General features: G+C 45.0%; 1 long non-coding RNA gene across 1 annotated transcript in view; it reads right to left on the bottom strand.

Annotated features, from left to right (window-relative positions):
- Positions 1–15,674, bottom strand: part of LOC113845141 (uncharacterized) — a 29,344-nt gene extending 13,670 nt beyond the window's left edge. The window contains exon 1 of the long non-coding RNA XR_003500467.3: positions 15,527–15,674. This is a non-coding gene — a long non-coding RNA (uncharacterized lncRNA). The remainder of the gene's footprint in view (positions 1–15,526) is intronic.
- Between the last annotated feature and the right edge of the window lie 304 nt (positions 15,675–15,978).

A 15,978-nucleotide genomic window follows, 5' to 3' on the forward strand; every position in this document is an offset into this window, starting at 1 on the left:
AACGTGACCCCTGCATAGTGGAAGATGGACTTCAGAGATTTCACCTTGTCTGATGTAACCCTGCCTTCCAGCTGGGATGAAAGGAACGACCTTGTGATAGCACTGCCTTTGTGATAGGCAGATTAGATTTCATCCTGACCTAGTTCTACTGAAGCAGCAAAAAAAAAAAAAAACATGAATGAAACAATGATTGATGTTCCATTATTGTACAAGAACTTTGATTGTCAGCTGTTCTGCCCTTTAGTTAAACACACCTTGGACATTAGGCCAAGGTGACCACCTGATTTTTTTCATTTACAAACACCAAGCGATCATCTGTGTCACGATCTTTCAGCTCTTCTTGTGTTTTTCTCCCTCCCCCAAAAGCCAGGCTAGGGAAAGCCATACATAAACAAAAGCCTGAGGGGAGGGAGACGACCAGCAGCTCTCAAGGGCAGAGTGGAAGTCTGGACTTGTAAAAAATACTTGGGCAACAGTCCAAACAAATGGCCCGATTTTAGAACAACTAAACAAAGGAGAGCAGGGTCTTGTCCTGCATCAGGCTCCAGAGGAGTGAGAATATGCAGAACTGTGGTCCCAAAGCGTTCAGTATCGGAGGGTGTGAAGAAGGGCCTCCTCCAAGAAATTTGGGAGTTCTGCCCAAGAATCCACTTGGAGATGAAAGGAGAAAGTTAACAGATACACATCAGTAAATGCCAGCTTATTTTTAAACCTGTTCTACAATAACTGAAAGCTGAAATGCACCCAGCAGGCACAGGTAGCTCTGGGGCTTGGGTCACCGGCTGTGACTGTCTTCATGCATTATTTCCTTCCTACCAACAAGCCAGAAGATACACATCCTTCATCTCTGTATGCTTAGTGCTCCAAGAAACCCCCCTGGCCATGATCAGATGTTCTAACCCCCGAGCTGGGCAGGGGAGAGAAGGGCCATACCCAACCATGGCTGTCAAGCTCTCATTTTTTGGTAACATGTGCTCAAAACACTGAGCCATTAACTTCCTTGGGTATTTATTTTTCCCTTAGGAGAATTATCTGGTTCTGTAAGCCCTATTCATTTTAAATTCAAGTCCCAGATTGTGCAATTTCCCTGACACACCTCCTTTTATAAACCAGAAAGGAGCTGAACACTGCGAGAACTACAGACACCGGTTTCCTCGTCTGCTCCTTGCAATCTCCCCAGCTGAGAACATAACCAATGCTCTTTGATAATTGTTTTTATACAACCAAATCAATATAGATCTATAAAACGTTCACAGGCAAATGATGGGACCATTAACGCTGCAGAGCCAACAGCAGCCAAGCACCAGGGAGCACCATGCAGTCTGAGCTCACCCTTCACCTCAAGTCCTTTACTCCTTCACCTCCTCTAGCACTAGCAGTGTGTGCAGAGCTCTCAGTGGCTGTTACAAAAGGCACATCAACATCAACACAGACCCAATTCGAAAAATTTTGGTGTTCCTGAAGCATGGACACCACACAATTCCTTTGCACCATGAAATTCCAGGATCCCAGCCAGTCCCAAGGGTTTCTTTTCCCTACACAAACACCTCCCTTCAACACCAAGCAGCTTTCTTGACCAGGAGCTGTATGTAAAGTGAAGCTGTTCCTTGCACTGGGTCTAACAAGCTGGAGAACACCCTGGGGCAAGGATCCCAGGAGTGTCCTTTTCCCCTACTCTGACCAACACTGACACATCACCCTTCCTGACAGAGGCAGGAAAGCAGCCACATGGCAGAAAACACCAGGAGGGGAAAACATTTCCAGGGAAGAGTTCCACAAGCAGAGGGTCTGATAAGGCAAACAGAAAGATATCCAAAGCCTTCTCTGTCCCATCAGTATGCCACAGCATGGACTGACTGCAGCGTCCTGAGAAGATTTAGATCTGATCTTCACTGCCAGATCTCATTGATGTCAGAACTGCACGTACAATATGAAGCATTTTATTGCTATGTCACAGTGGCAGCAGCCTCTTTTCTGTATTTATGCCTGCAAAGCATTGCCCCATGGGATAAGAGAGGACCTCTGTACAATCCAGGCAATGGTGACAAGCCTCCTTTAAATACACTCCTATGTATTTTTAGGAATAAGACCAAGTAGTCAGCGAAACTTCCTCCTTGTTAAAAACTAAAATAAAAATGTAAGTGTCTGATGGGCTGGGAGTGAAGAAAAAACTGAAGTGTTGATCAGCTCAACAGCTGGAAAAATGACTGCTGGTCCAAATAAAGTTTAAAAAATCCTGTTAATATTTTAAAGACCGTGTGGCTGGAAAAAAAAAGGCAGCAACTTTTTCGTCACTGTTAGGGATTTATAGCCGCTGGAGAATCAGGTTTCCATAAACTCTATCTACGGTTTAATGCCACTAAGAGCCTGGAAAATTAACTTCTTAAATATTTAGCATTTATAGGTACTTACTCACTGGAAACCCAACAACTCTGTAAAGGAGATGTGATAGCTACAGCAGGGATTTTATTCATTTCAACATAGGGTGTTTGAGGAGGGTGGGGGGGAAACAACTTGTTTCTCTTTGGAAAGAGAAAAGCACTCTTGTCCTTGACCCCAGATAGCTTCTGTTATTACCACCAGACAAGAGCAGGCTGCAAGACAAAGTGGAGGAGACCCAGGAAACTGTTAGTGCTGCTTCAGCCCTGACTGCCCTCACATCACCAGAGAGTACGTCAGGATGCTTTCATGCATCTCCGCCTTCCAAGTGTGCAGCCTAAGGGACAAAGCAGGCCTGGTTTTCCCTGACATCTTTCCTTTCCAGATGAAGCTGCAGACGCTCTGGTCACTTAAAGGGAGGTCCATGAAAACAGAGGCCACTTCTGAAAAGGACTTCTATTTCTCCGCACGTTCTCACAGCAGCAGGTAAGATTTCTAGAGATTTGGTTTAGAATTCTAAGTCATCTTAAGCAAAGCTAAGTGTCACTTTTAATAAATTACCAAAACCTTCTCAATTCCAGCATCAACAGTTGGAACAAACTAGAATCAAAGCCTCCATTGCCAGCACAACTCATCCCTCATTTCTTCAGAGCAGCACAGCAAAGTTCTAACTTGGCTGTTCAGGTTTGGCTGCCTTCTTAGAAGGGATAAACAGCTGATCTGTTCTTCTGTTCATCTAGAAATGAATAAAAAGCCTGTGATGAACCCCCTACTTCTTTCTCAAAAGAATCACTACAGACAAAGCGTTCTTCCTGAAATACTGCAACCTGCAGTTGAGAGCTATCTACTACTTTCCCTGGCTAGCATTTTACTCTGGTCAGAGAATCCAAGCAAAGAGTGGTCAGAAAATAAACAGCACAGCTCTTTTCGCCTGTGTCACTTGTGAAAGATTTATCTTGATGATGACCATGCTAGAGCAAGAAAGGAGGCAGACCATTGCTCAGACACCACAGTGTTTGCAGCACCAGCAAATGTAAAAAAAAATAAATAAATTTTCTTCACTTTTGAAATGAGCAAATTTATTCTGGGCTCCACACTGCAAAAATGAATGAAAGGAGAGGGAAGACGGATGCCAACTTTGCATGGGTCATTTCCAGATTCCAGCCTCCATTTAACATTGCTTTGCCTTTGATCCTCATATAAGTTCAAAAGTACATGTTTACATCAAGGTCATTACAGCTGACTCAATAATTTGGCAAGACAAAATGTTTAAAAGAAAATAAGTGGTTAAAGTAACTATTGAGGCTGTAGGGTTTTGTTATCAGTTTATGTCATGCCATAAAACAGAAAATGACCTTAAATATTGAAGGAAAAGACATGAATAAGAGATAAAACATAGACAGCCAAGAGCACCAGGATTCTGGATAACAATTTACAGCAGCAAATACTCTTGAACTGTTTAACTTTTACATGGTTTCCGAGCAGGAGAAAGTCTAACTCTGCAGCAGGCAGACTTTAACCCTAGGAAAAAAAACTTTTCAAAACCATGAGGCTCTTTCATCATCCCTTGCCAGAGGATTTTTTCAGGTCTTTTCTGTGTGACTTATGAAAAGTTTGAGGGTTGCTCTTTCCACTCCCCTTCACTTGAACTTTGCAGGCTATCTCATGGGCATAAATCTTCCAGTTTTGCTTGAAAATGAGTTAGTAGGTAAAAAATGATAAGCATCCTGTAACAGCTTCCTTTCCACAGGATTATTAAGCTCTGTGAGCTAGAGAATATACACACACGTTGTCCCCCCCCTCCCAAACCCACTGACGTTTAAGTGACCTGCCCTCGATGGCAGCGTCAGACCCTGACAAGGAACAGCGACCATTTCTAATGCATGGTTGGTGGCAGAGCCTCTGAGTTCACCTGGCATAAGAATAATAATAGGGATAGCAAAACCAAGAGAAATCAGGCTTATGTTGTCCTGGAGGAGGGAAATGGTGGGCTGCAGCTTATATCCCACAGGCACCACATTACAAAGCAGCCAGAGCTTGGATTGCCCCACATCCAGCATCCGCAGCGCTCAGAAACTGAGGTCCTGGTAGGAAGCACCTTCAGGTCCCCTTCTGTTTGACATCAGCCAGTGGCCAAGAAAGAGCCAAGAGATGCCTGGTGGTAGCAGTCCTTTCGCCAGGTAGCTTCAACACTGGAAGATGACAATAAAAATTGAAGATGTGTATTTATCCAGTCGGTGTGCAGTACTGACGAGGTGTATTTTTCCAGTTTCAAAGCATGGCACAGCTCTGGGATCTACAGAGATGATGTCTCCTGAAAGTGTAGGCACCTTGCAGGACACCTGCTTTGCTATGGGGGCAGAGCCTGACTCATGTCAGTGCAATACAGCACTGCTTGCATTGTGCTGGCAACTTGTACGATGTGACCGCATGCACACGTGCTCCTTCACCACGGGAAGGAAAGAATACAATCCCTGCTCTTAATGCTGAACAGATTTCCAAAAGCTGGGGAAAGTGAAAATAGAGGGCAGGTTTGAAAGCTGGCAGAACAATTCAGTGATTCATCAGAAACAAAAACTGCCACAAGAAAGGAACTTTCTCCAGTAAGTATCTGTTTCTCCAAAAACCCAGCCAGGGTGATGACCTTAGAGGTCTTTTCCAACCTAAACGATTCTATGATGTTAAAAAAAAAAGTCTCTCCAGCTCCAGATTTAACCTAGGCTTATGACCCTACTGCAATATAGTCTAAACACTTCCCACCTCGTATCCTGCAAGGCATATCCCTCCCACAGTCCCCATCCCTCCACAGGTTTTAACACTCCCCTAAGCCAGCAAACAACGAGCCCAAGGCAAACTCCCCCTGTGCACCATGCTGGAGCCCCATGCCAAGCCTCTCCCCACTGCCGGGGGTGACTTGGCTCCTGCTGATGCTCAGAGCTGAACCTCACTGCCTTGGATGAGGCCCCAGCCCTTCCTACTCCTACGGCCCTGCTCTAGCCTCCACATGCAGGCTTCTTCCCTCTCCTGCTGTGTGTTTGTCACTGACAGGATGACACTTCCAGGAAGCTTCCCTTCCAGCTTCAGAACTTCCTAGAATTGATTAAAAAAAAGGCTTACTGGTCACAATAAGCTCCTAATTAATTGCTGTTGTGTGTATCAGAGTGCTCAAATATGACAGGGAACCACCAACTACAAACTCAAATCCCCTCTGATCAACTCTTGAGCTGTCACTGAGAAGAGTTACATTACCTCAGGCCACCCTCACGACCACCTCATACCAGCACATTTGCCCACCTGATTTACCACCAGCTCCTCTGTTTTGAGACCTCCCCATCTGCTTCATGGGCTCCAACAATATAAAATCCATTGCCTATTTCTATTAAACCCATCAAACCATACTCCTCGTTAGACAGGAGTCCCCCTCCTCACAGGGCCTCGTAGGCCAGATTCCTGCAGTTCCCCCCAACCTCCGCATCTGCGGAGAGGACAACACTTGATAGGAGAAAAGCAGCCACCAGACCACGAGACGTGGCAGGGGAGCAGCCTGCAAAGAGTGTGGCCACCCTGGCAGCACCTACAGAAACTGCTCTTAGGTGGAGATTTAAAGTCAGCCAGGTCTTGTGTCATCTTTCATCAGTCGTCTTGGCTTCCCTCTCTCTGAACAAATGACGAATATGACCTTCTTTGTTTGAGTTCTTGTGATGAAGCACTGTTTGCACAAGGCTCTTTTTTATTTATTTTTTTCCTGCGGCTTGTTGACTTTTATAAGACATTCATAAATTTGTTCTGAGTGCCAGTGAGATGCTTAATGGTGTTAAAGGGAAGGTATTAAGGATAGTCGACTCATGTTAGAACAAGCCACTTGAAAGTAGCTATAAATATTTGTCTGGATTTCATTATGCTAACAAACAGCTTTTCTTTTTCTGCCCCCACCCCTCCACCCCCCTTAAAGAGTTGATTTCATAAACAGAAGAATTTTTACATTAATATGAAAGTGTTCGTCTGGGTTTGTTTTTTTTAATAGAAACTTTCCTATTGGGGACATTCGAGTCCTTGTATTCTGCCTGCATGAAATCAGCTCCCTTTTCAGGAAAACCTTGGCAGCTTAAGACCTCCAGGGTGAGCTCATGTTCTTCCATGCTCCCTCAGACTCATCTCTACTCTTTCATTGCTCTGGCACTGGGTTTAGGCTAGACTAAGGGACGGCAGTGTCCTAGAATAAAGCCAGTAGCTACACATTCCTCCTTATCCTGCTCATATGCACGCTGGAGGTTTCTGGATTCCTTCAGGACTGTAGCTACCGGTCACGTACTTTGGAAACTCCACCCTCTGGTCCCATTGCTCTAAGGTCACACCAACACAGAAAAATGCAGAATATTTTGATCTTATTTGGTACCCAAGTCCCTCTCTTTGGGAAGCATTACCAGGAACTGGGGCCTACCGCTCGTGTGGCCATCCACCAGGGCCCCAGCAGAGACAGCTTCTGCACGAGGATGGGCCAAAGCTACTTCTTGGAATCAGCAGGCGTCAAAGACGAGGACATTTCCCTGCCTCTGGCTTTGGACAGGCTGAACCCTTGTCTTCCCAGAACAGTCTCTGCAGGCATTTCAGCCTGGAAAGTCCCGGAATTGTGTCGGGATGCAGTGGTCGGAGAACCTCCAAACAGCCCCAGCTGGGGCTCAGCCTGCAGGAGAGGAAAGGACACGGGGTGCTCAGAGCAGCCAGGTGGGCTGCAGAGGAAGCCCCCTGCTTAGGGCAGGGATTAGGGAGCCAAAAAGAACAGCGGGGCTGGGAGGTGGAGGGCTGTTGAAGAAGGGATTTAAAAAAAAAAAAAAAGCTGTGGTGAGAATGAGCAGTTGTGAATACGTCTTTTAGCTAATTTTCTTGGTGATTTCACGAACTATAGCTCACCACAGCAGTCCAGAAAGTACCTGCAGGGAAATCTTGAACACTCAGCTCTCACAAGGCTGAGAGCAAGTTTTACCCTAGGAAGTACTACCAGCTTTGGTCCAAGCTGGCAAATCCACTAGCATTTTCAGCTTAAAATCACTTCTAAAAATACTCAAACCTAACAGCCCCTAGAGAAATTTTCCAGACAGCAGGAGAAATGTAGAGGAAAATAAGCTCCCTAGTGTCTAAGGTGTCCCTATTTTTTCTGGATATCTTTGGATTTTCTGGATATATACACAGCTACATGCTAGTTCTCTCCCTTATAACACCATGCTGCAAGCCTCCAGCATGGTAAGAGCTAAGACCTGGCAGATGGTCCAGGCCAGCAGAGATAACAGTAAGCACACCACATAGATAAGGCACCTGCCTGGGGGAGGATGCAGACTTACCTGCCAACATGCAGCTCACTGTTCCTTTTGTTCTCCTTCCCCGCTTTTTTTTTTAAACACATGTACATCATTCAATTAAGTTTTCCAGTCAATGAAAATGTTAATTGCCATGCTTTGAAACATTCTGTACCCCAGTAGAATTAAATGGCAAACCAGCCGTTCTGATGATATCGTGGTGAATGATTTATCCAGTGATATCGTGCATTCCTACAGTGTGCTTAAGCAATAAGGCACACCGGGGAGAACATCTGAGTTATTACTTTGCCTCTGGTGCGAGCTACAGTCAAAGGTTAATGACCCTGAGCACCCAAGAAGTTCAATTAATGTCTTGAAATGGACTACCTAGAGGGGCAGGCTGCTATTATTAAATGGAACATTAACGCAGGGAACACTATTTCATGCCTTTGCAAGGCTCTGTAAACACGGATAGCGTACTCCTCATATCCAAAGCATTCTAGCCATGTTTTTAAATTAGCAAGTGCCTGAAGAGCTATTTGTTGAGAGATGGGCCCCAACTGCATTACAAACCTCAGTTTCCACCACCACAAGTCCAGACTCTTGTGTGAGCAGGGTTTGAGTCCAGCCCCTGTGCTTTCACTACTCTTTCAGAAAAAAAAAATCTGAGACCTCAAAGCTCATAAATTGTGGTTTCCAATACTACCAGGATCAGGCAGCATGAAGTTTTATACTGCTTCTCCCATTTCTTCAGCCTCCATTCCCACCAGTATTCAAAACCCTGAAATATCAGCTGATGATACCAAGTCACTGCCTCTGACCCCTCAGAGCAGGGGAGCAGCCAGCTTGCCCAAGAGCCAGCAGGAGCCCATTTAAATGGTGGCACTAAGAAGAGGATGAGGAGCTCTGAAGAAACATCCAAGGACCATAGCTTGCACAGGAATTGTTTGCTCCCTCAGTACCACTGAGGATGTACATGTGCTGCTCTGCCTCTAGTTGCCTGGCCCTCACTTCTTCCTCTACTGAAGACTAACGTAACGCCCTTTCTCCACAGGCTTTCCATACCTTTTAGATCATTTAAAGACCTTAACCCACAAAGGTTAGCCTTCCTGGCTAGGACCAAGCCAGTGATGACAAGGCAGGAGCGTGCTGCAGTGCAGCCAGCCCAGGTTTGCTCTTCAGAGGCTCTGGGGCTGCCCCAGCCCAGCTGTAAAACTCCCTGCAAAAAAACAAATTGGATTAAGCTCAAGTGAGATTATGTGAGATCTGGGCTGCAGGGACTTCTCATTCTAACCTTTCCTCAGTAAGAACCCCACAGGCTCTGCATGACAATAGGACAAGAGAAAAAGGAGGGAGACTGAAGCCATGAAGAGAACTAGACTCCTGGGGAGAGGAGAACAAAAAGATAAAGTGCAAGGTAAATAAAAAGGGGTGAGGGCTTAGCTGTGACTTCAGAGAGCGAAAGGGATGGGGGAAGGGTCAGATTTTACACTAATTAGCCTTGCCTCAAACCCCAGATGTCTGCAACAGCCCCAAGTGATTGCAGCATGGGCAAAGCTGCAAGTGACAGGCAGGTCTGACCCATCTCCGTCCTTTGAAGGATGAAGAAAGCAACAGAAGAGCGACAGTTCCACCTCCAGATCCCAGGCAGAGTTTGCTATGCTATAGGTCTAGCCTGAAAACCAAGTTTGATCTGGAATCTCTCCACAGCATCGCTTTAATTTTTGTAAGAGAGCACTGAAAATGTGCACCTGCTCCCTGACACAAAGCACAGATGCACAAGCTGGGCTCAAAATACAGGAGCTCCTGTTAACCCAGCGTGACTACTCACAGCCTGAAATTATTAAGCATTTATTTAAATACTAACCTTGATCAGAGCATGTCATGAGTATCCTCTAGCTGCACAACTAGCTGCAGCAGCACCCAGTTCTGGAAAGGGCAATGAAATAATACTGACAAAGGTAGAAGTCGTGCAGCAAGGCACAGATGTAGGAACTCTGAGGACTAATACACAAAACTGGATCCCCATGTCTTTGGACTACAGTGTACGGGAAGAGATATTGTATGGGTGTCTGTCCTGACTGGTTGATATAAAAATAGCAAGCCTCGTTTGGATGTTCTGGCAAGTAGAAACACAGGGCGACCGTCGTTTAATGCATATACTTGTTGGCTTGGACAGAATTCAAGTTCTTGGTGTACTAACATCGAAAAAGCATCACAGGAAAAGGTGCTTTCCTCAAACACAGAACAACCACCTTTATTCTGATGAAGAAAGCCATCTCCACAGCACAAGCCTGTCTTTCCTCATTGTACCCCTCCTGAGCAGGGGAGCCCCAGAAACACTGGAGCCCCACAGAGCCTTTGCGTACGGAGGGATTTCTCATTGTTTGTGTAGAGCTATTACAAGTATACGTACACCTAGAATTACTGCGTCACAGGTTAACTTTGACATACATTTAACTTTGGCATACATTTCCCAGCACGATCTGCTGCCACTGAACTGTATCAACAGGTCTTTGGGAACCCTGCTTTTTCAAGCTTCTGTCCAGAGCTTTTACGCCCCCCCTTTTTTTCCTGCTACAGAATTTAAATAAGAATTTTGCAGGACTTGGGAAAGGCAAGGTCAGCTCTGCCAGCACCTAGCACGTTACAGTCTAATTAACAGTCACAGCAGAAGAAAGAACAAAGCTGCGTTCCTGCTCTTTCACTATGAGAAATCAGCAATTGAGAATTCCTGCCTCCTGAAAAGGCTTTTGCTTCCCAGTCCAGTCTGAATTAGTTTAAGCCTGAGGCAGGCAAGCACGACGAGCCCCCAGGAATCCATAACCACCCTGATGCTTCTGGGTTGCAAAGCATCTCCACCACCATCTGTTTTCAGTCACTCCAAAATGAGTTCTGAAGAGTCAATTGTTTTCTTCTAGGAAAAATAAACATGCAAGCTGCTATTCTCCTGATTTCCAGCAATTTTCTGCTGTGGGTAAGTGTAGCTTCGGATTTTAGAACATAAGTCTCATTCTCATCCAAAGAATTTTGCAATATAATTACCTCATTTTTACTGACTTGGATAACTGCTGCCCTTAAGAAAAAAAAAGTGTGTGAAGTCTGCAAGACTAATCCCTCCTCCTGCCCCCTTTGTTATAAAATCTTGGAACAACTGATAGTGATTAATCTCACTCGATATTTCTTTGGTTCTCTATTTGTTGACTTAGGCATTTGTTTTATGACTGATTGTTTTCAGTTGCTTGGACAGCTGTCAGATCTGTCCTGTGGTTTGATTTGGCTTTCAGGGAGCAAGATTATTATTTCGTATTTTACAGCAATACCACATTGTGGTTGACAGAGGTGGCCCTTCGAAAACCATACATGTGAAACCAAAGCTACCTCCAGACTGGGAGAGGACTTGCCTGAGATTCTGCATGCATGCAGGAGGCAATAACAGTATTTTTTACTACTCCCAGCTTACACAATGAATGCATATACTCTTAAGTACATGCCCAAAATATCCATCCCTAGGTATAACAAGTATTTGCACCCTCCTTGTACCTTTATCTCACAGCTGTATCCTCTGGCTCCACTTGTCCTCACCCTTACTCAAATACCTCTTCTCTTTTCTCATGGACCATCCACAGACACCTGTATGACCTCCCTGGCTCACCCTCATGTCCTTCGGATTCCAGAAACCTCACCAGCCACTGCCTCAAAATCTGAATGGAGAAAGACCTGTTACCTCTCAAAGTCCCTCCCCTAAAACATGCAAAATAGAGTTCCTCTAAAGCAGAAATTTTTCGTATTAGACAGTGCTTTCATTGCTTTCACATACAATGCTCACAAGTTTTGCTGGCTTTCAGAAAATACACAAATAAATCAGAATTTATTCTGGAACTTCAGGGTTCTCCATTACCACGCTTGATTTTTCTATGACTGCTGTGCTCATTTATACACAATTCCCATGCTAACAACTTAATTTAAAGCAGAGCTTACACACGAGTTTAAGCATATTGCAAGAGCAATGACTATTGACTACAGCTTGCTAGAATTTAAGCACTTTTGCGTAAGAGAACACCCTTGGCATCTTACGGGACACATTATTTGATCTCCTTAACTTATCTTCATATTTGTCCCTGTCCAGTCACAGCCTCCTGCTCCGGTTTAAGCCAGCACTGGATGGCGGTGGTTTAGCAACACAGCAACAGCTCAGAGGCCACAGTTACTCCCTCTTTTTCTTTTTTTGTAATGTTACTTCCACTGCCCAAAGTTAACTGCATATGAGAACAGAACAAGTGCTCTGAAAGATCATGAAACGAGGTCTAGGCATCGGTGTTTCAGCATGCCTCCACCTCCTACAAAGGAAGATGCCTCCAGTTCTCCCCACCAGCCTGAGACACCCTCTCCTTCCTGCCCACATCAGTCTCAGTCTAGCTACTGCTGCCCTTCCTAGTAGGCTGTGTTACTGTCAGCTCTTTAAAATTAATCTTTTCCCACTTGCCAGATCATTATTTACCCTTTCAGGCCAGCTGAACCATCTTAAATTATTTAGACAAGATGCCTCTCTGGTTCTCTTCAAGACTACAGCCCTGCTACTGTTTTCAAGCCTCACGCTCATTTCTCTTGGGTTTTTACTTCTCTTCCTCCAGCCCCCTCCTCCACGACACACTGCAAGCAGTGGAAGTGAGCCCCATATTATGTATGCCCTGAGAGACTTCTTAAAACAATAGACTTGAGCTTGGTTTTGTACCAAAAATCACTCACACTGACATCTTCACTTCTTAGCTTTCTGAACCATGGCCATAAGTTGCTGGGAAACAGCACAGCAGTTGTATCTTCATCTCTACGCCCTCATCACCTTCTCTAATATATTGCTAGGGTGGCCCATTACATCCACCAGCCAAGTCCAGCCGTGCACGTTGCACAGATCAGGCACTGCAGGCTGCAGTCAGGCTTCCCCCAGCTCTGCTCCTATACCCATTCTTCAACCCAATCCCTTCCCAGTTCCAGGAATCCCACCACGCTCCTCTCCCCTCCATCCCTGGTCATCTTCAGGCTCCATCTTCCGCAGACACATGTGGCACAGCTGCAGCAGGACTGTCTTCTCCCAAACCACTTGGATGCCGGACCAAGACTGTCCTTGAGCAAATCACCACAGTATTTCCATTCTCTTCTGCTTTCCACCACTCTGGTCTCATGTCCATGATCCGATTCTTCTTAATCCACGTTGCCCCTTCTCACATCACGTGTTGAAGGTGACAATGTCAGACACTTTTAAAGCCAGCTAGACCCCACTTGCAGCTTCATCCACCAGCTTAGCTCACCGCTCTCCTTTTAAACAAACACAAACAACTACAGAAGAGCTAGCAACAACAGAAACAGGCGGCAGCAGGGCAGTACACGCTGAAACCCAGCATGGTCCCCCATTAGGGGGAAAATTTCAGGCGCTTTAATCATGACAAACAGCCTCTTGGCTGGTGCAATGCCAGCATCTTCCACAGGAGTTCGTCAGGCATGAATTGGCCCCATATGTGAAAACCCACTACAATTTGTCCAGTTTCTCCCATCCCTGCGGAACAACGTCTCCATATGTGAGATCCCACAGAGCTGTCAGCCAATGTCACATTTCAATAACAGCAAAAATAACTGGGGCTGCACAAACCAGCAAAGCAATCCCATTGCTCATAAACTGGCAAGTGACCTAGGTTGGCAGTGTTTTTGTTGATCACAACCCTTTCTGTGGAACAAAACATAGGAACTATCATGCCAGAACAGACTCAGTGATCCATCTTCTCCTTGTCTTCTGTCTCCGGCAGAGGCCAACGCCGATGCTTTAATGGAAAATTAGAAGTGGATACACAGAGCCTGCAAGGCACCTGGGTCAGTTGTGCAATATCCCTCCTTAACCCAGGACAGGGCTGTGCTACTTTTACCCACAACTGGGGCATGCCACACTGTAGTACCCCAGATATATTTCTTTATGACAGCACCCGCTGGTCAAGTCACAGGACCATCATTTCTTCTTCCTTATCATTTTCACTTAATGTAACTGCAAGTCCTCTGCAAGAGGATCAAATCTTTGGCCTCTCACTACAGTCTGCACAACTAGACTCTACAGACGAGTTCAACTTGGTGTCAAAGGGTGACATTTTTCTTAAGTATGTTAATGATTTTTCTTGTAGTAGGAGAAGTTCCATGGCATTCTCTTGACCCTCACCCTGTTTCAGGGCTCTAAACCCTTTCCTTCCCTTACCAAATTAATGGTGGTCGATTTGCTGTCTCTTTTGAGGTCCTCTAACCCCTGACTTTATAAGCTTTTATTCCACATTACTCTGGACAAGTTCTTTTAAGTTCAGCTACAGAAATACTTTACTCTACCCTAAACCAACATTGAATTCTCAGTCCCCACTATACAAACCAACAGATAAGGGGGAAAAAAAAGTAAAGATAGACTGAGACAATATCTTTTAGGCTGTTGTATATGAACTAGAGTTTAGGGAAAACACCATACCGATGATGATGCACTGAAGTTCTTTCTAAACTGCAGCTATTTGCTTTCTGCATGAGCTGTTTCATTTCCAGAATGGAAATTGCAATCAGGAACTTTTACTTGCATGTTTTCTATTGCAAAACAAAAAAAAAAAATTGCAAATATTAAAGTAAAAGAAAATACAGCCTGGAATATTATTTCTTATATTTTTCCTATCTCTTTGAAATAAGTGTTTTTAAATGCTGTGTCTGTGAGCCTGGCAGAATGTGTCAACATGATGGACTTCTAAAACCATAGTGGAAAAGAGTGTATAGACACTTTTGTTTTGAGCTACTGAAAATCAGAACATTTGTCTCACTCAATTATTTATATATAATTAGCACTCACAGCATCTTCTGATTACAGAGCTTGAACTACTGAGGGAAAACGCTTGCATCCATCCCTGAGCTCAATATTTTCTGAACTGGCATCTCTGACAGCCCCACCACCCCGGTAGGGGATGAGCTGCTGCTCACGCTCCCATTGTGTGCCTTGCCAAGCAGGCAGACTTCAGGCAGCCAAAGCCTTGCTTTGTCCAAACTGCACCCACCCTCTAGTGGGATGAGGAAAAAGTGCTTCTCCAGGCTGCTCTCCTATTTATACATTGTCTCCCAACACAGCACAATTTGTTATATTACTCAAAGAGCTTGTACATAGGATAGACATGCTAAGATTTTTCTCTTTTTGCCTGCCTCTACCCACCACACATCACACACAAGATATGCATTAATAAGACACGTGAGCTCTAAAACACAGTTATGGCCCTAATGAATTTCACCAAAAAAACTTAGAGACAAGCTCTTCCTTCTAGTCTTCCTTGCACTCTTCAGAGTTTGGCACCATTTTAACCACAATTTCATAGCTGACTTATTAACACAGGGAACCAGTGGCTGTAGCAACATACATTTCTTTTACTACAAAGGGAAAAAAAATACACAAGAACAACAAACAAGCAAACTCCCTCCAGCCCACCCCTCAAGAAAAAGTATATCCAGACCACTTTCCTTTATCTGTTAGATAGACAAATATCCTTGACTGCAGAACCAGGGATGTAGGCTTTTGCTGCTAACCAACAAGCGCTGCAGCTGTGGTAAAAGCTGCAAAAAGGCAGCAGAGCTGCAGACAAGTCACAAACCATGACCCAGGTCAACTGCACAAAACATTACAAGGGAGCCATGCTTGGAACAAACCAGTCTTGAAAGTATTCACAGCGACTGAAAGCCAGCTCTGGCTTCCCACAGCCCTGCCAGGCAAGAGACACAGCAAGCTGTCCTGCAAGAGGGGGACAAATAGGACCAAGGGTGACCCCTCCACCAGCCAGGAACGCAGCCCCCAGTACCTGGGCAAATGTTGAACAGGTCTGGGAGTCACAGCCAGGGTCAGCAACAGCCCAGTTTCCGAGGCAAGTCCAAATGAAGCCAAGAGCAGGAGACACAGCTCCCAGGGGGACCTCTGGGGATGAGGGACTCAGGTGAAGCAGCTTAGGGCACCCATCAGAGCTCATTAGCAGCCTGGCAAACATCTTTATAAACCCAGAGTAACAAGCCCAGGGAATTCAGGTGAGTCGAATTAAGTCCAAAAGAAATAAGCTAAGGACTTAATCTTGCAAAGTTAAAAACTGTTTGTATATTTATTTCTTTATTATGTCCACAAATACAAAGCTGGAACTTGCAAATAAATGCGGTCTTTAGGCATAAACTCTGAAGAGGTAAAGAACCGAACCTACAAAGAGTGCCTTTTAGTGGTCTAACATGCATGACAGCATGCACACCCGTGCATCACTGGTCACTC

Source organism: Anas platyrhynchos, chromosome 14 (genome assembly GCF_047663525.1).
Source record: "Anas platyrhynchos isolate ZD024472 breed Pekin duck chromosome 14, IASCAAS_PekinDuck_T2T, whole genome shotgun sequence".
Taxonomy (NCBI): domain Eukaryota; kingdom Metazoa; phylum Chordata; class Aves; order Anseriformes; family Anatidae; genus Anas; species Anas platyrhynchos.